General features: G+C 41.1%; 1 protein-coding gene and 1 long non-coding RNA gene across 5 annotated transcripts in view; one reads left to right on the forward strand and one right to left on the reverse strand.

Annotated features, from left to right (window-relative positions):
- Positions 1 to 9,943, forward strand: part of LOC142659385 (uncharacterized) — a 123,931-nt gene extending 113,988 nt beyond the window's left edge. For both annotated transcript variants that reach the window (XR_012850316.1, XR_012850317.1), the window contains one exon: positions 9,643 to 9,943. This is a non-coding gene — a long non-coding RNA (uncharacterized LOC142659385). The remainder of the gene's footprint in view (positions 1 to 9,642) is intronic.
- PBX3 (PBX homeobox 3) overlaps positions 1 to 24,365 on the reverse strand; it is a 189,707-nt gene that overhangs the window by 48,767 nt on the left and 116,575 nt on the right. The window lies entirely within an intron of this gene.

The raw sequence follows: 24,365 nt of genomic DNA on the forward strand, positions 1-24,365 counted from the left end.
TTAAATGTAGAGGGAAATGGGAAAAATAGGGGAGAAAATGCAAATTTCCTAAAAAGGGGTTTTCCACTACCGGACATCTGATGACCTATCCACCAGATACGTCATCAGTATATGATCAGTGGGGGTCCGACCCCCGGACACCACACTAATCCGCTTCTCTGGCTGCCCCTGGGCACCAGACGTCCATTCCCGAAGCAGATGGTTCCGGCCATGGAATAGCGGCCGAGTGCATAGGAGCAGAGCTGCAGTTCGGCAGCACAACCGCTATGCAATGTACGGAGCCAACTGCTTCCGGTATGGACGTCCAGTGGATAGGTCATCAGTTGTCCAGTAGTGGACAACCCCTTTAATTTTTGTTATTTATCATAATTAGTTTAACTGGACAAATTTATGCCTCAAAATAATCCCCACACTCTATGTATAAAGACACCAAATATGGGCACTTTGCCCCACCGACAACATCGCCATAACGCCCCGAGAAGAGAGGTCACCATTTTTTTCTCACGTCTCCTGCCTTTAGGTGTTATGTGGGATTTATAAATTGGCGCAAAGTACTCATGTACAGAAATTTTGACTGTAGGCAAAAGGGCACATTCAGACGTGGCGGAATTGCTGTTGAATCCCTCTGTGGACAGTCCGCAGTGGAATTCTGCAGCAGCCGTTTTTTTCATTTCTTTCTATACATTTTTAGGAAAGTAAGTTCAGACGTTGCAGAAATTTAACAGTGCGGAAATTAGGCTGCGGTTCACAATTTTCCCTCCGCAGCATGCTCTTTCCATTGCGGAGCAGAAGCGGAATTTCACTGCGTATTTCAGCCTGAAATCTGTGGCAAGTCCGCTGTGATATCCGCAACGTCTGAATTACCTGTCAAATATGCAAATGTTGGTGCAGATTCGTTGTGTAATTGCCCCAAATCTGCACCAACATTTGCAGCGGAAAAATTCCGCCACGTCTGAACATGGCCTAAGAGTATATTGGGGCAGGGCTAGTGAGAAAAAAAAAGAACTAGTGACTAGTATTAATGTGTGTTTTACTGTAAATATCGAGTCTGTGATATGGACACATTACTACATTCGTTCATGCCACAGAAAATAGTTCCTGATGGTGTGAGCGGCTTAGAGGAGGTGTTCATAATATTTTTTATTTAGGTTTTATTTTTACAATTTTTTTTTCTGGTCTGGAGGAAGCTGGGGTAACATGGTGTGCATTATCCCAGCATTGTTCTTTATGTAGACCATAGATAATAGTGATCTGATGCCTTCTGGCCATTAGATGACTATTAGAAGTGATCTGCATACAGAGGATTGATGGGAGGACACACATCATGTTCTCCCAGCATGCTTCTCTCCCACCTCAGACTGTTGGACGCCTGTGACTTCAAGCCATCACAGGTTTCCATGGCAATGGTCCGAGCGTAGGACACTTCCTGCATTAGGGTTCCATTGCAGAACACAGTGCCCCCTTTGAGTCATTTCAGCTCCCTGTCACTTCAGTAGGATCAGGCTGACACATTGTCCGCTCGATGTCTTTAATGGCAGCGCTTATACAGAGTCACATCAATTTACCTGATGCTGTAGTGATGCAAATAGCCAGATTTGCGATGTGAGGGGGTTAACCTAAAAACTTTAGGGGTTGTCTTTTGGTTTTGGACAACTCCCGTACTAACATAGTGTGTTACCAATCTATTAATTTCTATTGCTTATATAGTTCCAACATATTTGGCAGCGTGGTAGGGAGACCATCACCATTTACAAACATTCCCGTACCCCAATGGGGCTCACACACTTGGGCCAGTTTCATAGGAGTAACCTCTCAGTATAATTTTGGAGTGTGAGAGGAAACTGGTGAAAACCACGCAAACACGGCGGAGAACATACAAACTCCATGCAGGTCCTTTCCTAGGTCAGATTAGAACCCAGGGCTGCAAGGCAACAGGGATAACCGCCGAGTCACCGTGCTGCCAAAATGTATTCATGTCCGTTTTAACAAGAGGCAAGTTTATTGGACAGGAGTTTATAGAATGTTTGTCAAGCTCCTTATTTTCTGATAATATGTGACTGGGGTGTCCTATAAAATGACAATGCAATATCATAGTGGCAGATTGGCAATCATGGATGACTGCAAGGCTTGTCCTACACTTAGGGGAGGAAGCAGTGGTATGGTGGGTGTAATAGAAAGTAATGCCACCGCTATAGGGGTGTCAAAAGGTAAGGTGTAGGGTCCAACCACTCTTCCATTAATCACTGCGGGTGGGATAACGGTTAAGCCTCATCCTAATTTAGTCTTTCTACCATGAATGGCAGAAATAATCATCCCACGGGTGCAGGAGCAAGGGTAAGGGCAATTCGGTTCTGCCATGTTCTCCTCTTTTGTGCCAACCATAGCGTGCCTCTTCAGTAAAAACCTGGATTTCAGTGATGTAGATATGAGTGATGTATTTATCTATCAAACATAGGCTGTGCCCTTTACAATCCACATACCTCATTGTGAATCAGTGGTGGGTGGTGTAGTGAAATAAGCTCACCTTGGATACCAGAGAACTGATGAATGGTGATGACCTTTTTTTTTTTAGGGAAGGGAGAAAATAATTTATGATTTTTGGTCATATTAAGCAGAAACTCACATTTACCAGTCCACTGTCAGAGGAGCTATAAAACAGGTCCCGTAACTTCTGAGATTTTGTAACAACTGCGCCATGACATTCTTGAGAGACATCCCATTGTCTTAGAATCTGGTGCCCAATATTAAGATTAGAAAACAGTCAGCGGAGAGGTATCCTCTTAGGGATATTCATCTTCCCAAATCTTTCCCACCATCTTTAGTTGAAAAATGGCATCACAATCTTCTCTGAATATACAATTCTCAGGAGCACTTAATACACACTCCACCTCAGAAAAACCATACCCCCCCCCCCCAACGTGTCCCTCTTATGGAGAGACAGTCCCTACTTTTAATCCAGGTCCCTCTTTGCACCTTAAATGTCCCTATTTTTGAGCAAGGAAGTAGATTTTCATTAATAACCTTTCTATATTACTCCAGAAACGCTCTGGCTTGTCACTTTATATTAAACCCAACATCATTTCATCATTTGGTGCAATTTGGATCTTAAAAATGTCTATAGAAACAGTAGATGATTTTTATGCTAATATTTAAATTAAAAACTATCCGTATTAAAAACGAAGCATATAGATATGCATAAAAAATGGATCGTTCAGACGTCAGATTTTTGCGGATTTGAAGCAGACCTCACTCTTCTGCATGGCAAAGGGTAAAATCTGTGACAAACTGAGCCTCGAGTCCCCCTATGACCGTCCAAAAAGTTGGAAGGTATAGCAATAGCCATAGGTCAATAACCAAACTGGATGAGCGATACTTACATCAACGCATCATACATTGGGAAAGGGAAACCTACATAGGGATCCTACATAGAGGCAGATATATAACACAAACAAGAAAAAGAATACGCACATGGAGATCATATCAACAGAGATACATTCGTAGGCCCCATGCACACGACTGTAGAAGTCATCCGTAATTACGGACCCGTTCATTTCTATTGGCCAGGAACACCTTCCCGTATATTTACGGGAAGATGTCCGTGCTGTAGAAAGGCTCCACAAAAGATGGGACATGTCTTATTTTTTGCTTTTTACGGACCGTGCTCCCATACTTTATAAGGGAGCACTGCCTGCAAGCGGGGGACTATCCTGTCTATCATGGACTGTAATTATGGGCACAGTTGTGTGCAGGGGGGGCCTAAGGGATCATATATATAGAAACAGAGATACCCACATAGGGATCAGGTTACATACATATTAAACAATACAGAAAGACAGGGATAGTTACTTCCATCTGATATAGTGCTGGTATATTGCTAGGATATGCCATCAGTTTATCACCTGTGGGGGTCCAACCTCTAGGACCTCACCAATCCTATAAAGAAAGGGGCGGTAGGGCCGATTTAGCGCTGCATTCCCTTCTAAGTTTTCCCTCGCATCGGCACTACTGCAGTTCCTGGGGACTAAACTGTATCACACATCTGAATCTGAACTACGCTCTATAAATTGAACTCTGCATATGTATTACTAGAGAACTGCAGTATAGATAGAATCTGGCCTATACTATATGTTTAAAGGAACATATCAATTGATTTTGATATAAAGCTTTGTCTTTGTGAAACGAGTATCTATATGAGCAGGAGGACCGGGTCTTATAAATACTGTTCTATAGCACTTGCCATAAGTGGCTGTCAGGATACAATGGGTGTCAGGATATAGCCGCATTGGCCTCAAAGCAGAATTGAAACTTGTTGTGCCATCTGCTCCTCATCCATGTATCCCAGGGTCTCGTGTCCTCTCCAGCTTTCCATTGGCATTACAATGCAGTGGCCTGATTTTGGTAATTGAGGAGTAGAGATGGGGGCAGCTCATAACCATTTTCAAGGTAATTCGTTATTCAGACCCTGAGAGAAACATGCAAATCTACTACTGAGCCACTACTTATTAAATGCCCCAGGCCCATACTGTACACAGAGAGCTGCCCTGGTCTTTGGAGAACATGCTAATTAGATGGACAGAGATGCCGAAAATTGCAAACCAGGTCAAGCAGCAGAAATCCTTCAGGAGGGGTCTGGACGCTACCCTCTCCACAAAAAAAACCAGGACAGAATAAATTATCTGTGTCCTGCGGAATTGAAATTGACGTAACGGTTAAAGTTTCCAGCTTAACTTGATTGCAGTGGACTTTTGATATAATACTATGAATAAAACATTATGCGAAATCCCAATCTGAAATTAAACTTGCCCTGGGTTATATCTGTCTTTGCTATCTGCATAGACGATGAGGCTGTTTTGTAAATTAAAGCTAATATTCTGCACTCCGAGAATTGTATGTGGGAGTTTATATCCGTGGCACTGCTTGCCCCTCTGCCGCTAAATCTTTTTATCAGATCTTTTCCTGGTATTCTTTTTATCTGCGGTTTGAGAAAAGAAATCCTATTTAGAGGCTAATAAAATGGCTTGGATTACAGCGCCTACAAATACTTAAAGGAAAAGAACGTATTTAGTCTGGGGTCTAATCTTCTGACAAGAGAGGGAATGTTGAATTACCCAGTGATGTTAAAGGGGTTGTCCCCTTTCAGCAAATAATGAAATTTTTTTGTATAATGTTTCCTTTCTGTATTAATTCCTTACAATTTTCAAGATCTCTGCTTGTTGTCATGCATTGATTACTTCCAGTAAATTGTTTCCATGGTGATGGCTAGTTAGATACGGTGTGTATCAGACCTGTGTCATCCAATGAGCCGTGCACCTGTGTGTACATCACATGACTATGGACAGAATATTATCCACTGAAAGGAATATATTTTCACGGTACGGTCAAATGGACCACTAAGGGGTGGGACTTATGCTAATTTGCACTTAGAGACATTACTGGTGCAATTTGGTAGCTTTCTCAGTCCAAACTTGGGGTGGTGGGCTAAAATTGTCCCATGATTTTAGATTAAAATGTTAGTAAGTTGGTTACTGTGCCTTCAGAGTCAGGACAGTCAGTATATTACCAACTGGACAGTTTCTTCTTTTCTTTATGAGCTGTGCCATGTTTGTTGTGGTTGCCAACTTTGTGGGAACGGGGTAAGAAAATACACCGCCTCCTGCTTCTCAGTACAGAAAGCGATGCACATGTGCATGTTCTACTATCCTGTGGACTGTATTACTGGCTTAGGTGAGATGAAAATATGAAGAGTGTTTTAGTGTGGATGGATTTACTTGCCGTACTGTAGTAGAAGTCACAGACTTCGTCACTGGCACACTGCATTTTGGGAGCAGATTTCAGGGGGGCTTGGTGACAAATTTTCTGAAAGTATTTTTTTTTAAACGTATATCATATTCAATTAACACTTTGTTTGTCGAATACCACCAAATCTTAAAGATATCACATAGGTGATATTTCTTCTTTTAAAGGGGTTGTCCACTACCGGACAACTGATGAACTATCCACAGGATAGGTCATCAGTATATGATCGGTGTGGGTCTGACACCCAGACCCCCGCACCGATCAGCTGCTCCGGCTCCCTACGGGCACCAGACATCCATCCCAGAAGCAGATTTCTCCAGTCACAGAATAGCAGCCGAGCTGCAGTACTGCTCCTATTCAAGTGAATAGGAGCAGAGTTGAAGTTCTGTAGCACGGCTGCTATACAATGTACGGAGCCAATGCTCCGAACATTGCATACTGTGCAATAACATCCGGTGCTCACAGGCAGCCGGAGCAGCTGATCGGTGGGGGTCCGGGTGTCGGACCCACACCGATCATATATGGATGACCTATCCAGTGGATAGGTCATCAGTTATCCGGTAGTGGACACTCCCTTTAAGGGGTTCAATGTGCTGGCACTGTATTTGCTCATTTTTTTGGGATATACTATTTGGTTGCCAAGACTGGCGCTAAGCAGCACTTTGAACGTAAATGCGGACTAGGCTTTATATCCTGATATACCTTTTTTAACATATGCCCACCGAAGCTCTTACCAAACCCCTGTCACAGTTAAAGCAGTTAAAATATCTCTATATGTAATTAACCCATATAGAAAGATATTGGGTTCAAAGTGATTTTAGCATTCACCAACCATTCTGCACCTGATTTCACTTTCTCATCTCCCCATGAAATAAAACAGTTAATGCGCTAATTACAGTAATTAAGTGTTGCCAATTTAATTACAGCTGAGAGTATTAACGGCGGTAACGTTTGGTGGGAGTGCAGAATAAGAACCTTCCGCGTGCGGCCTCCGCACACAGGCACCTAATGGGCACCTCCTACGCCCCCCTCATGCTCCTGAACTGACACTACAGTGATAGGTTCACACTGCAAAACTTGTCAGACTTCAGGCAGGAGGCGGCTAATTAGCTGCTAGGTTAATGAGTGTGATGGCTCTTGACAGCGTTTTGTTACGGCTCGTGCTGTATTTAAACAATAAATGATTGCTTAAGTATGGCTGAGACAAGGCGATCATAACAACTCCTCGGTTTGGGGAGTCTGAAGAAGATCTGAGACATCAAGAATGACATAGGTCGTATGTCAAAAGAATGGAAAGTGTACTTTCATAGTCATTGTTTACTCTCATTTAAAATGTCAATGAGCTTTTGACATGGAGTCAATCACTGTCCAGGAAAACCCAGAAGAACATCACGTAGCCGTAATTGGTGGCAGGGATCACAATACTTCAGGGTGGACTACCTGTTTGACAAATTTGAATTTGTGGTTACTGAAACTTTTATTGCACAAGTCAGTTCTTGGATGACGTCATCAGAGGATCTGTTATGGTAAAAGCCAATCCTAAAATGGAACATCAGACCAACAAATGACATGATGAGATATTAAGAGTTTGTAATCCAGTGGTTTCATGTTGCTTATATGCGGCACGCAATGTCTGACTTATGTCTGTTCACCATTTTGCTTTGGTGGACCATTAATGATGGCAGAAGATGACAACTTTTGTACTATGTGTGCTGTGCCCATTTTTATATCTTCTTCTTCAAATACGGCTGGTTGGATAAAGCTGCTAATAAATACTTCAGTCAAATTGCTTAATTTTTTTTTTTGATCACCAATAAAAACATAACATATAAACTGCGTATCCTATAATTTTGTACTTCCTGACCTAACCGGACATGTGAGTGACATCACCAAACTATTTACATCTCAATGATTACTCTGCAATATATAAAAAATTGGCCTCAGAGTACTAACGGTCATATAAACCAGTGCTCTTCAATCATTCTTTTATTTGGGCCTCACCAGTGAGAACATTTTGATGCCTGGGCCTCACTATTGGTTGCGGTCCATGCCAAAGTTTGTAAAAAAAAAAAAAAATGACCTCAAAATTATCTACTGCACCCAGTAGAACATTCAAATAAGCACAAAAGAGTCCGTTATATTACTAAACATCCGATGGAAACAGTCAAATCTGTCTCCTTAGCTGCATCTCACCCTTTTTATTAGGAGGGTCCACAAAAATTAGATGATCACACTGTGTCCTGCCACTAGGACTCCAGGCGATCAGATGTAATCTACTTGGGAACGTGGCAATAAGTTTTCCATTTTCCTGCAGCGCCACCAAAGGAGAAATGAAGCATTACATACATCTTATTGAAATCAATGGGTTGTCTGTGCAATGCATGATAAGACCAGATCCTCCAATAAAAGAAAGACACTATTCGTAGCTACTTCCCGTTCCTGATAACAGATGATGGGGTCCTTAGAAAGCATAATCAGTTTTCTAAACCAGACAAACCCTTTAAGTTCAATAGAAGATCAGGTCAGTTAAAAGGATGACCGTAAAGAAGTCTATTTCGAAACAATGCGTTTTGGAGTAGACCTTGAACGGCAAAATGATCAATGGTCTGAGCCAGTGTCCCAGAGAAGAAGATCTCAAGAAGAATAGTGTAATAACATATTTTTTAACTCCTGGACTATTCGTCTATAGACCATGTCCGAGCCTAGGGACCCAGGACAATATGACCCTGATATAAATGTAATGCTGGTTTCATTATGCAGATGCGGACACTAGAACTTTGTACCAATGTCAGATGAACATTGCTTTTTCTATTAATGCAGTATAATCTGGCATATGCTATTAAATTCAATTATAAAGGAACATGGAAATTGATTACATCAAATAGCGGAGATGTGTAGGGCTGGTTACTGATGATCTGGCAATGTACACTGAGCTCTACATGATATTACAGTACAACTATATTATATCTTAGTGCATAAAGCTGTGGTTACTCTGATCTGAATAATGGACTTACCCTGTGCAGCTAATTAATAGAAGTGTTTCCTTGTGTATTAAATGGTGGACTTCGACCCATGTGGAATTAATGAGTTGCCGTCTGTATGATTTGCCAACCTAGAGTCAAGTCCTTACTGACAGCCACAAGAAATGCATTAGCAGGTCATAACAGCAGTGAGGTATATTCCATCTTTATGGATGACAATGCTGATGGAACAACGTAGTGGGCATCTCTGTATCAAGACTGCATTGAAAATGAACTGCAACATCAATCCATTTTAGTTGTTCAATGGTTTGATCCATCATAGAAGATTAAATGGGATTAAAAGGCACCTATCAGGGAATACGAATGTTTTTGGGACCCTACGCTATGTGCTGGAGCAGAGGACCGCTGACAATCAGCAGCTCCCACTCTGGCGGGCATGAGACGTCCATGCATTACATGGATGACCATTCATCTGAAGGGCCACCGTGTAATTCAATATTCCCCCGTTCCCCATATCGCCGCAGCAGATCTCAGATTAAAAGGGGCTTCTGTGGTGACGCAATCCCTTTGAGAGTAAAGAGGGCAAACAGTAATAGGTTGCACAACCTTGTTTTATGATGACGGCTGATTAATTACCCATTATTTATATAGCACCATCGTATCTACAAGTACTTCGGAGATGAAATCCCATTTCTATGATGACCTATAACTTACACCTATTGCTAAGACGGCCACACATGGCCCATTTCGACTATTGGGTGGGGATTTGGGGTGATATTGAAAGTTTACAGTGGCCATAAGCACTTAATATCACGTATGTTGGAAATTCTGTGTGTGATTATCCACTATTTTCTTTTCGTCATAGGAAAAAACCTCGCTAGCCCAACACATAACTCTCCCGCCATCCAAACCTTGAAAGACAAGCAGAAAATACAAAACTTCAGAAAAGCTTACAACTTGCCGCCACTACTCTACCGGATGAACAGCTTCTACCCTTCCCTACTGTCTCCTTCCCCCTCCCGCTGTAGATTGTGAGCCCTCGCGGGCATTGTCTTTTTTCCTTCTGTGCCGGTCTGTCACTCATTAAGCTTGTGTTTATTGTACTTGTGTTTTTGTTTTTTGTCTCATGTTATGTACCGTAATTAAAGGAGTTGGCACTTTTTCTAATGACATTTCTAAAACACCCTAGGTTGCGGTGTTCTGACAAATGAAACTGTAAATACCCTTGAAACAGTGAACAGGGTGATTATTATGTTTATAGCTTTCAAGATGGCGGCGGTCAGGTCACATTGCCACATAACCGCCACCCCGGCTGCCTGCTCTTCTGCACCGGCACTAAATGCTTTCAGCAAATGCGCAGATACAGAAGATTTTGCTGTCTGTATCTGCACATGCACTGAACGAGTTCAGCCACGGTTCCGCGCCAGCTCAAGAAAAAAAGGCAGCCGGGGATTCGGTCACGTTGCCAAATCACCTGACTGCCGACATCTTGAAAGGTACGAACGTGATAATCATTTACTAATCTGTTTCAGGGGGAGCAGGGGGGCCGGAAATTAGGCACAGTAGGAAGTGATGGGATGATTTGCAGTGTAAATAATGTGTCCGAACACCATAACTTAGGCCATTTTAGAAATTTCATAACAAAATGGCAAACCCCCTTTACTAAACATTTGACAAACTTCTGACATGTCAAAGTGACGTCAGAATTTTTTATTGGTGGGGGTCTGACCCCTTAGACCCCCGCCAATCACTAAAACGAAGAGGCAGAAGCGCTTATGTGAGCGCTCAGCTGCTTAGTGTATGTTCTGCTTTTTCTGGAAATCAATGTATCGGCGTACAGAACCAATAGAAAGTCTACAAGTCCGTACTCCGATACATCGGCTTTCCGTAAAAAGCCGAACAGGAACGAAACGCCTGTGCGCTCACACGAGAACTTCTGTCGCTTTGTTTTAGAGATTGGTGGGGGTCTCAGTGCTCGGACCCCCACCAATCAAAATTTCTGACATGTCACTATGACATGTCAGAAGTTTGTCATACGTTTAGTTACCCTTTAACCCTGTGTTTTCATATGTACAGGTCCCTGGAATTAATGGCAAAATAATAAATAAAAATAATATTAGGGAGACTAAACAAAATTGTGAGACTCTAGTATACAGGCACCACTGAAAATAGGATGCTTGACTAGGGGTACTACAACATGTGAAAAATACAGATATCATTGGCAGGACAGATAGCACATTATTAGTGCACACCCAAAGATCCTGAAAATACAAACTTATTTTATTCGATACAAAAATAAGGTTAAAAACATCCAAAACAAGACAAAAAAAACACAGGTCCATGCAAGATATAACAAGACCCACTGCAGGAATCACCCATTATAAGGTGTGGACAATACACACGGGTCAAATATGTATACACATTACATAGGCAGCTATAATAGTAGAAAATAAACAAATCTCAAGGTCCAGTAATATAAATACAATAGTGTAAATGACAGAATAATAGCACTAGGTTTATGTCATTTGTAAAATACAAGAAGTGAGAATAAAAGAGTATGAGAATACTTAGGTGGGTCCTGTAATATATTGCATGGATCTGGTTTTTGTGTCTTATTTTATGTTTTTAACCCTATTTTTGTATCGCGTAAAGTTTGGATTTTCAGCATTTTTTGGGGTGTGCTCCCCTATAAAGTGCTTTCTGTCCTCCCAATGACAAAAGAAAATTGGACTTCTTGTGCAATGCGTGGCAGGGGGAACTCCAGAATTGGTAAGATATCTGCCCACCTATGGCCAGAGTTTGGAATTTCATGTTCTGCTGTATTACAGAGATATTTAACCTCTAGAAGCAATGCTACAATGTCTCGATGATCGGCCGGTGTAAAAGTTCCGTTAGGCTATATCCACATAACTTCCTACATGATCTGCGACAATTTGTGGCATTTCTTCTGTGGGTGCGCAGCAGATCCGCATGAGGATTAGCCCCATTGTTATTCGATGGGTCTAATCCTCTGATTTAAAGGGAACCTGTCACCAGCATTTCACCTATTAAACCAGCAATATCTAGTGGTAGTGGGTGGAAATATTTATGTAACTTCTAATTATCTTCTAAGTAGGCTCTGTACCTATAGTATTAAATTTTTTAGTGTTCCCGTGCTGTATGATAAAGAGCATAAGAGTCATAGCATAAAGATCTTCGCTTGAAATGAGTCATATCTGGTGCTCAATGGCCCTTTTTCCCTAATATTTTTAAACTTGTGGCAAGAGAAGGAGAAATTTGTTTTCGGTTTACCAAATTTATTAAAAGAGATGATCCCTGTGTGGACGCTTGTGTAATGCATCTACTGTGATAAGACTGATGTGATATTTTGGTTGTTTGTCTTATTTATGTCCATCTGAATTCTTCCTTTGTTTGTTTTTGTTGTAAGTAAAGAAAAGAATAAATAAAAGAATTCCTCAAGCCTTTCCGAGTTAACTCCGCCTCCTTACTTTTGATTGACAGCTCCTCGCCTCCCCTCAGTACACACGAAATCCCGCGCTTGCGCATCGATGTCCTTTTCTGGTGCGTGCGCAGAACGAGACACCATAGCGGCGCATGCGCAGTAACTGCATTTCAGGCCTGGACGAAGCAGGGAGGGGAGTCTCACCGTACATGACGGGCGCACGCGTGCTATCTCAGACGAGATTCCGGCATTCAGGGCGGGCCAGTTTTCGGCGGTGGGCGGGAATAAGAAGAGGAACGAACGAGACTGCCGGATGATTACAATAAAAGGCGCAAAATGTTGACAGGTTCCCTTTAACTTGAAGAAACAAGTAGAATGTCACTAATTTCCGTGGAAATCTGCACAAAAACGTTCCGCAGCATGTGAAAGTTGCAGAAGCCCCATTCTCATACATAGGATGTGGATGGTCATCAGATTTGACGCGGATTTTGGAGCAGAATCTGTGCCCACAACTGTGTCAAATCTGACGTGCGGACGGAGACTAAAAATGCAGTGCCCTGAATTAATCTTAATTTATGTTTGTGCCGTTTTATGTGCGTTGCTTACTCTGGTGACATTTCTAAAAATCACAGCATGCTTTATATGTGGCGCACCCCACCCCACCCCACACCTTTACCGGCCCAAAAAAATGCACCAGAAAATGTACAGACATTGTTTTGTGATGCAAGTAAATAGGGCTGAACTGCAATACCAGACACAACCCATAGACAAGAGTGGCGCTGTTTGGGAGAAAAAAAACAGACCCTTTGTTTCTAATCTCATAAAACCCCTTTAATTTACACATTAAGGGTATGTTCACACGGCCAAATTTCAGACGTATACGAGGCGTATTTTGCCTCGTTTTACGTCTGGAAATACGGCTCCAATACGTCGGCAAACATCTGCCCATTCATTTGAATGGGTTTGCCGACATACTGTGCAGACGACCTGTTATTTACGCGTCGTCGTTTGACAGCTGTCAAACGACGACGCGTAAAAATACAGCCTCGTCAAAAGAAGTGCAGGACACTTCTTTGGACGTTTTTGGAGCTGTTTTCTCATAGACTCCAATGAAAACAGCTCCAAAAACGGACGTAAAAAACGCCGCGAAAACGGCGTGAAAACGCCGCGAAAAATGAGAGTTGGTCAAAAAACGTCTGAAAAGCAGGGTCTGTTTTCCCTTGAAAACAGCTCTGGATTTTCAGACGTTTTTGTTGACTACGTGTGAACATACCCTTACACTCTGAAAGACAGACAATGGAAGAGATCGAAAAGATTATTTTTAGAACTATATTAAGTATTAAAAAAAAATGACGTCCGGCTAGATAAGCATATGTCGCATAATATGGCGCTGAATGCATGCCCGCTTTATATAGGCATTTCCACTTATCTGTAGCGCCGCTGCTCAAATGACATTTTCCAGCTGAAGTGAAAAAAATAAAAATAATAATAATTTATAGAGATATTTTTTACAGCTCTTCCACACTGCCGAGCTATTTCCTTTCCCACACACCAGCAAAAGTCCATTTTCACAACGGCTATAAAGCGGCATGTTCAGAGCCAGTAAAACAACTCAATAAATAGCCTTGCGTAGCATAGCTGTCTGCTATCTTTTGCTCAATAAAAACAGAGGTGAAGTGCTTATTTTCATCGCTGCACTATAAGAAGACAGAAGCATTATGACTGCTCATACATTCTGACTATCATTTGCCACAAGCTATATCTGTCAGCATTAAATAAAGCTGCATTATAAATGTAAACAAAACTCGCACATCTACAAAATGAGCTGTCCGCCATTGCTGTAGGCGCAGAACTCAGCCTGCTTATTGACTCAGCCGCTCGGGTTTATTTATTCCTGTACACAGCCATGCATTTACTTTGCCCGATCAGCAGAGTGCGTTGGCAGCAGGGAACCTGTCTGCTTCGCAGGGCGGCGGGAGGTGGAGGCGAGTACGGGAGGGGAGGGGGTTGATTTACATTATTCCAATTGGGAATGGGAACGCACAAGACAGGTGGGTGTTTGTGATGTAAGGGAATTAGGATGTGACGGGATGAAAAAAAAATGATGTGTTGTGCGTCCTGAAAGAGCTACGGATGTAGTAGAGCCCTGTTTGTCAGATGCAGCAGAGCTGGTCTTGTTGACCGGGCTATGACCATGTATTGCTTGAGGTTTTCTATGATCAACAAATTATCTTGATGCAGAAGGAGGTCAATGAGAACATCTTTACATAAATACACACAGATTTTATATATATATATATATATATATATATATATATATATATTATAAATATCTATATCACAAAGAAAGCAACTATTACTAGTCCAAAGCAAATACTCCAGTCTCAGCCTTAAATCATTTCAATTCCTATTTCCAAGTATAATTTAATCTTTCTCGGCGACACTTGATGCTTACTTCATCACAGCATAATGACAGATTAAAAACTTGTTGAATTAAATATTAAAGAGGACCCTGGGCACCGCTGCATTCTTACAGGATAACACAGATTGGAGATGAAATAAGAAACCCCAGTGCATATTTTATACCAAAAGCAAAGAATACAGAGATTTCTCCTCCAGGCCACCTACTTTGTAATAAAACGTGCGGCAAGTTTATCTAGGGAGGCTACGATGGCAGGATTGTATTATAGACTCCCATCACTGCAAACTGTTACACGGCTCTGATGTCAGGAGTAATAACGGTCATGTGATTTAATGGGGGTCATTCTGAAACGCACGTCGTGGGAGGGGAACAGCCGTGCTTTACACTTCTCACATCAAGAATACTGGATACTGACATTACATGGAATTAAAAAACAGATCATTCTGAACCGTGTCATTTATTGAAACATATAACACGACTGACCCTGATCTCTGTTATCTATCTAATATCTTATTTATTTATTCATCTAATATCTATCTTTCTAATAGCTATCTATCTGTAATATCTCTCTAATATCTATCTCTCTAATATCTATCTATCTAATATCTATCTCTCTAATATCTATCTATCTAATATCTATCTATCTGTAATATCTCTCTAATATCTATCTCTCTAATATCTATCTATCTAATATCTATCTATCTGTAATATCTCTCTAATATCTATCTCTATCTCTCTAATATCTATCTAATATCTATCTATCTATCTAATATCTCTCTAATATCTATCTATCTAATATCTATCTGATATCTATCTATCTCTCTAATATCTACCTATCTCTCTAATATCTCTGTCTAATATCTATCTATCTAATATCCATCTATCTATCTCTCTAATATATCTATCTATCTAATATCTATCTAATATCTATCTATCTATCTATCTATCTATCTATCTATCTATCTATCTATCTATCTATCTATCTATCTATCTATCTATCTATCTATCTATCTATCTATCTATCTCTCTAATATCTATCTCTCTCTAATATCTCTATCTGTCTAATATCTATCTATCTAATATCCATCTATCTCTCTAATATCTCTATCTATCTAATATCTATCTATCTCATATCTATCTATCTCTCTAATATCTATCTAATATCTATCGATCAGTCTATCTATCTATCTCATATCTATTTATCCATCTCTCTCTATATATATAGTATCTATTTATCTATCAATCTCTCATACCTATCTCTCTCTATCAATCTAATATATATCTATATCTCATATCTATCTGTATTATATTACTTATTCCACAATCATCGCCTAAGCATAAGGACAGAAAAAGTCTACAAAATGACTTTACTTTTTTTTTTTACATTAAAACTCCTTAGATCCAACACTAGGTAGGGCCTCATACACAGACAGTTTTTACTGTGTGCAAATACGGATCTGACTGCTAAGGATACCCATCCGTAGCCATCCACAATTGTGGAAGCGTCCATAGACTTCTATGGGCAAGTCCGTGCCTCAATTGCAGACAAGATTAGGACATGTTTTATAATTTGCGGGTCATTTCTACGGCCCGGACACACATCCGTAAATGTATGGAAAGCTGTTCGTGGCCAATAGAAACTAATGGGTCCGCAAATTTCATCAGTAATTACGGATGAAAATTCCGATAGTGCGAATGGGGATAACAGTGATATGTGCCAGATTATACTTGTAAGGGTAGGGAACCTCCAGAAAGATGTCAAGCTATAAAATATTGTATTACATACCATTACTTTGTCTTAAAATTAATCTTATAATTGGTTGCCTCAGTTTTCTGCTTTTGAGATTCTGCATTATTTGCAGTCTCATTCTGGGAACAAGTACAAGGCTATGAGACACTCTGGATTATCGGATGCCGGATTAGAGAAGCTGTACTGATTTATCAGTAAGGCCTCATGCACACATCAGTATTCTGGTCAGTATTTGGAAGCCAAACACAGTAGTGGAACATAAACAGAGAAAACCTATGATGGAAAGATTTGTACCTCTTCCGTGTTTTGGACCCACTCCTGGGTTTGGCTTCAAAATACTGACCAGAGTACTGACGTGTGCATGAGGCCTAATAAATATGCATTTTAGGGAGCAAAATACAAATTCCTTAATACAATGTTATCAGAAATTCTCTCCTTTGAGGCAGGAATGCTCCAACACTAAGGATATTTCAAACTCCTTAAACTCGTCCAGTAGACCCATCCCCAGGTACAGATAGATTTACAAGCTAGGTCAATGATGGGAAACGTAAAGTTGCCTGAAAGGGAGCATTTCTTGCAATAACCGAATATAACATGTTGTCTGTTTAAAGGGATTGTCCGGGCACAGATTATTGATGAACTAGCCACAGGATAGGTCATCCGTATATGATTGGTAGGGGTCCGACACCCGGACCCTGCACCGATCAGCTGCCTCTAGGCACCAGACGTCCATGGTGGAAGAAGATGGCTCCAGTCACAGAATAGAGGTCGAGCTGCAGCTCTGCTCCTATTCAGGTGAATAGGGCCAGAGATGAGGTTCTGTAGTATGGCCGCTTTGCAGCGTATGGAGCCATCTGCTTCCGGCTTTGAGCACTGTATAACATCCAGGACCTGGAGACAGCTGGAACAGCTGATCGGTGCGCGGTCCGGGTGTCGAACACCCACTGGTCATATACCTATGACCAGTCCTCTGAATAGGTCATCAGTAGTCCGTGCCCGGACAACCCCTTCAAGGAAAGCCATTTTTTAAATGTTCTATTACAGAATTGTGAGTTAATAGTTTAGAATCTCCTTTAAATAGCCAAAAAGTGGCTACAACGAGCATCTCACTCTTCCTGGAGTACCCAGTACATCTATGCAGCACACAAACAGCCCATTGATTTAAATGGGAACTGATGTAATGCTTCATCTCTCCTGTGGTGGCACTGCTGGGAAATTGAACACTTCTCGCTGGGTTTCCCTACAGATTACCACTGATTGCTTGAGATCACTGCAGTAGAAGATACTGTAATCAGTTTATCATCAAACAAAAAAAGGGATTGTCCAGGATGGACTACCTCTTTGAGGAATGCGTATATGCCAATATCTACAAACCATACTAAATGATCTGGCTGCCCCGGAAGATGCCACATGACTAGACTATATGAAACCGATAGTGGCTAGGTAATTACTATGTACACATGCATCAATTCTTGTTGCAATTAATTATTCTGTATATAGGACACTTGGATCAGAGAGTATAAAGAATACATCTCTCGTCTATAGTAACAGGACTCGAGATACTCATGAGAGCTTTGCTTATTGGGCTGTTCTTGCAGACATACAAGATCTACTAGAATCTATAGGGGTGCAGATACTATTCATCTTCAGACCACATCACCACTGTTCCAGAATGTATAATTAATGAGGGCACTTGCCTGGCTGGTGCTCTGAAATGAATCGTCAGGAACACAGCGCTGGAGTCACAATAGGGGGCAGGAGGCTCAGATTTGAACAATAGCAATGGCTTTTGGGAGCAGGCAGGAGGTGGTTGTTGCTGAGACGGCAAAATAAATCTGAGAACCTTCACAGCACGTTGGGCCTATATAGCAAGTGACGCAAAAAAAACAACTTGCTGTATCCTGGCACCAGGAAAACTCGTCCTAACCCCCTGCGAGCATCTACATATTAACCTGCACTATTCACACTACGCATTAGTGGATTTTTCAGACAGATTTGGCTTGTGGTTTTCTGCACAAATGTTTATGGGATCAAGTGACTTAAAGGGGTTATGTGGGGACCAAAAATTATCAGCAGTGTACTCACTGCAGTATGCGAGTACACTCGCTAATATATATTCCGATCCCCCGTCACGCGGATTCTGAGATTTTCATAGATTTTTAAACCACTGCCGGGGGACTGGAAGTCTAGTTGCACAGCCTTACGAGTTTTCGTCACGTGACCACCCCCGCAGTACTCTATGTAGTAGCTGTAATACTACTCACGCTTGTATATTAGCGAGTGTACCCACATACTGCACTGCTAATAACTTTTGGTCCCCGCATATCCCCTTTAATTGTAAAAAGTCCTTTTAAATCAGGAGCGCTTGTCCCCATACATAGGTCCTTCTGAAAGGAGCAAACGAGTGCCGATCAACGCGCTGTCTCATTGATCGGTGCACGTTGTTACGGTCAAAATGGGCAGGTGTAAGAGGACCCTAAGTCAATGGGGAACGGATCATAAATTTTTTTATACCCATCATGGATTGTGTAAAAAGAGAAGCCATGATGCCAATGTGAACAAAGCCCTACAATGTGTCATTATTATACCCACGCTTAGTGCCCGCAATTACTGTCAACACCGGCTATGCCACTAGTGGGTGGTTGCAAATAGGTAACCACCAAATTTCAGATGACCACAGCAAATATTAAAAGTATGATAGAGCAAACAAGTTGGTAGAAAGAAGAGAAAGCGGTAAATCTTTCATATTAAAAACTATATTGGCTTTTTATTTTGACCAAATATAAGAATTCTGTCAAACTGGAGGTACAAATTAAAGGGAGATTAAGATTTCATAAATAAAAGTTATTCATTGTATGATAAAAAGTTATGCAATTTTCTAATATACTTTCTGTATCCATTCCTCATGGTTATTAAGATCTCTGCTTGCTGTCATTCAATAGGAACCTTCATGGTTTACTTCCAGCAGATAAACTTCTGTCCTGGTCATGTGATAGACACACAGGTGCACGGCTCGTTACACTAAAGGGGTTCTTACACTGGACGATTATTGGGCAGGTAATTGTTCATAGGACGCTCGTTGCCGATAATTGTCTTGTGTAAACAGGGCAGCGCTCAGCAGATGAACGAGCAAACGCTCGATCATCTGCTGAATGTATCGTTTTAAAAAAGTAAAATATTATCGTTGTCAGCAGCAAATCTACCTGTGTAAACAGGTAGAGGCACTGCCGATATGATAATAATGTATGGGGATGAGCGATCAGAGAAACGACCACTCGTCTCAGTCCATAGCTCGTTGATCGGCGCTCGCTGCACCGGCTGATTATCGGCTGGTGTAATAGGGCCTTTACAGTACAGTTATTGGAGCTGTGTCTTGTAAGGAGTCCTGCTCCTGAGTAGGGATGCACGATGCATCGAAACTTCGATACGGTTTCGATACTCTGAATCCCCAAACGGTTTAATACCGTTATTTCATGTATTTCGATACTTAGCTGTGCGGCCGCACATCTCAGTATAGTAACACATGAATGAGTGCGCGGCTGCAGCTGTGTAATACAGTAACTGCCGCGATCCGCGCTGCAAAACACCCCCAAGTTCTGTCCTCCGTGCCTGCGCTCATTAGTGCAGCGCCGGCCGCATCTCCTCATGCAGACCGCGCACGCACTTCCTGTCAGGAGCGTGGCAATGGCTGTATTACACAGCCGCAGCCCCGCTCTATAATGGCGGAGATCAGTGAAGCCTCTCATCTACGCCGCTATTCCCCTGAATGCTGTGATCACAGCGGACTGCAGCATTCAGGGGAAAGTGAGAAGGGGGATGCCCCTGGATTGCGTCACAGGGAATTCCTGTGACGCGATCGAGGGCCATACCATACATGGGCAGACAGCCCAGGGTCTATTGAAGGACCCCAGGGCTGTCTTACCATATTTCCTGTTAGGGCATACTTAGGTATATCCTAACAACTGCCTGTGTACTATCAGTATATAGATATATACCGGTACATTACTATTAGTATATAGATATATGCCAGTACATTAAAGTTTATAAATAAAGTAAAAACATAAAGTAATATTAAATTAAAAAAATATTCTCAATAGTCTCAATACATAAAACATACATATTCGGTATTGGCGCGGTCGTAATGACCTGCACAACAATTTGTTTGCGTCATTTATGATGTGTACGCTGTAAAACAATAAAAAATAAACTTTTCACTTATTAATGTAAGGCACGAGGTGTGATGAATTTAACCTCCATGTGCCTCACATTAATAGTAATTAACCCCATCACGTACCTCACACATTAACCCATTATGACTGAGAAGCATGATGGGGTTAATTACTATTAATGTTAGGCACATGGAGGTTAAATTCATCATCACACCTCGCGCCTCACATCAGAAAATGGAAGAACTTTTTTTTTATTATTACTGTTGGCAAAGTATCGAATTGGTATCGAAATCGCAATACTAAATGAAGTATCGGTATCGGAGTCCAAATTCTGGTATCGTGACATCCCTACTCCTGAGTAGGTACACGAACCTTATTGTCATTTCTATCGCTGTAACATGTAATAAGTGGATTAAGGACAAGGATGTGTAGTAACAGGGATCTCAATCATAATATGGACATCAATGAGTCCAGTTGTTTCCTGTGTTCACTTCGGCGCTCACTTTGTTTTACTTAAATGACATTTTATTGTATTTAGCGGAAGGGTTAAAGAGGTTACAGAGTCAGCAGTGAAGAATGTCTGTAGTCACATTTCTACAAATGCACTAATAGGGGGCAGCAAAATTCTACATTGGACATATAGCTGCATTACTTGTACCTGTGGGACTCTGTATAATAAGGTTTCAGGCAGTGTTTCCTGTTTGAGTTGCCTGGACCCATATATGAAATGTTAAATACTTTTGTGTCAAAAAAGACAAAAGTATAATAGGTATGATACCTTATGACCCATATACAAATCTATAGAAAATCAGTAACATTGTCATTTTTCTTAATTATTTTAATTATAGGTCATTAAGTCGGAGGACATCTAACTCTCAATAATGTCCTGTTTTCCAGTAAAGTTCTCAGCCTTCTCAATGACAGATTCCCCATGTAGAAGAACTCCGCCTATGGTAAAGGACTTCTAAACCTTTTTATATTAAAGCTGTTTAGCCATAAAATAAAGCACAATTTTATAATGTAATCCTTGTATCTATTTTGCACTGTCCTCTATATTATATTTGTATGATAATCATGTTCTATGGTAATGCCATGTTGTGAAACTGTAGAATTCTAGGTTTTAAGAAAATAAATGGACTGTATAATTAAACTACGATCAAGCCAAATTGAGCGGATATAGTTCTATATACCTATATAATTGTCAGTATCAGAAAATACTTAAAAGGGTAACTAAACTTTCAAAAAACTTTTGATGTGCCAGTGTGACCTTTTAGAAGATTTGATTGGTGGGGGACTGAGCACTGAGACCCCCACCGATCGCTAAAACGGTGCGGAAGGAACTTGGCTTCTGATCGCCTATCCTCAGAAAGCCGAGTGAGCTATGTACATGCTCATATACATTCTATTGAACCCATACACCGCTCAGTTAGCTTTCCGAGGAAAGCCGAGTAGAAACAAAGTGGCACAGCGCTTTACCGAGCAATTCTGCAGCTCCGTTTTAGCGATCGGTGGGAGTCTCAGCACCCGGATCCCCACTGATCAAAACTTCTGACATGTCAAAAGATTTTTGAAAGTTCATTTACCCTTTAATGTAACATACTTGTATTAAGTGCAGAAGTCATGTCAAGTTCATTCATTCCAGTATACATAGTGATATTATCATGTATTAGTGACCATGTTTTGTACACTAAGTGCCTGCTTACACTGCAGTATACATGGGGTTAGTTTTTAAATATATATGAAAAAAGATTTTTGAAGTATACTTACTCTGTTCAGGATCTCTTGACCAGAGTGGAGATCACTTACAAAGAGCATCTCTTGCTCTGGAGGACCTGTCCTGTATTACTCAGACAACCTATTAAATTTGAATGGGCACTGTGTAATGCTTAATTTCCCCTGTGGTGGCACTGTGAGGAAATGGAACACTTACTGCCACACAGATTATAGCAGATCGATGGGGGTCCCAGAAAGGGAACACTTTGTGATCTACTTATTGTCAAGGGACCCTTCTAACAAGTAGGGATTGCCCAAAGTGGACAACCAATTTAATGTTAATGTTGCAGTACAGTAAGAGCTGTTGTTGAACCCCGCTGATCTTCTTATCTTATAAGTCTATAGGTGGCTGCATAGTCACCTGCCTGGATAACAGGAGGGTGCTACATCGCTTGATACTGAGGCTATGTCCTCCATACATTAAGTGGATGGTGCAGTGCATCCTGTCAGTGCCTACCAACTATAGAAGCCTGGATAGAGGTTAAATGAGAGAACAAATAGTCCATACTGAACAGCAACTTTAACAAGTATATTCTAGAAGCTGATACCTATTCAATAACACATTTGTTCACCAGTCACGAAAGAAAGTGGGCTACATCACTTAAGTGCCTGCCCCTAGTGCCCATTACATTATATATACACTAGAATTCTATATATATATATATATATATATATATATATATATATATATATATATATATATATATATATAAAACTTCTTACAAAAATGAGCTTGACATCCTAGTGGTAGAGTAGGTGAGAATCCCTAGAGATGCTATGTGAGGCAGCTCATTGATTTTATTCTTGATAGGGAGCTATTAAACCAGCAAACACACTGACCTTGTGAGTAGAAGCAAGAGCCATATAAAGCTTTAATATCAGCAGTCACTAGTGCAGGAGGAGAGGACTCTAACCACGGTCAGGACTGTGTTAACCAAATACTATCACAGCTACGATTGGGTATTTGTGACACCTTATGTCAAGCTGCTTATCAGTCTGTATCTGCACATTCAGTTTAGCTACGGTTTACATCAGCTCGTGGGTTAACAGGCATTACGGTTTATTTTTCTTCATCATCACAACGGTCTATGGATTGTGTTGCCTTTCACTATAGATGTAGGTGTTGGATATCAAAAGACTCTGGAATCAGGCAAACAATAGAAAGCAATGGGCTACAGCACAAAGAATATATGTAATTGTGTTTTTTTCAGAAATACAAGGCGATACCTTGTGGGAATGACTGAATAAGGGCTCATTCAGACGAGCGTGTATCACGTCCGTATGACGGCCGATAAAACAACGGCAGTCACAAGGACGCATGTATTTCAATGGGACTGTTCACACGACCGTTGTTTCAACGGAGCGTGTGAAGGGTCCGTGAAAAAATAAGACATGTCCTATTTTACTGCGTGTCACAGATCCCTTATAGACTCTAGTCTATGGGGGACCAGTCACAACGCGTCCCACACGGGTGCACCTCGGACGTGAAAAAGTAAATTTTTCACGTCCGAGGTTGCCAACGCTCGTCTGAATGTAGCCTGAGGCTTTTTATGCCACCTATATAACGATCTGTTACAAATATATCTGACTTAATGAATCACTTTAATCTGAAGTGTTTTTTGTGTCCTTCCTAGTACAGGGCCTGAGGGGGCGGTGAATGACACAGTGAACACCAAAGAGAGAATCCCTGTGTCATGCACCGCCCCCTCAGGTACTGTACTAGGCAGGATACACTGTAAGGCTCTGTTCACATGGGCGTTATTAAAAAGCAACAAAAACCTGACAACAGACGTAGTGTGAGCAAAGCGTAACAAGCCTTTTTCAAGGGCTTTAGCTTGGAGTGTTCCTTTAAAATGGGGCTTCATCTCCTAAATGGTTGATAGGAAATGATGGAAGGTCATTTTCTACTTATTAGGCAATGGAAATTTAATGCAGAATTATCGATATGATGTAAGCTAGTAAGTCATTTCTTGCCAGCTTCTAAACTAACATTTTCTTCTGTATTTTTTATTAAGACACGTCAAAAAAGGAC

This window comes from Rhinoderma darwinii, chromosome 8 (genome assembly GCF_050947455.1).
Source record: "Rhinoderma darwinii isolate aRhiDar2 chromosome 8, aRhiDar2.hap1, whole genome shotgun sequence".
Lineage (NCBI taxonomy): Eukaryota > Metazoa > Chordata > Amphibia > Anura > Rhinodermatidae > Rhinoderma > Rhinoderma darwinii.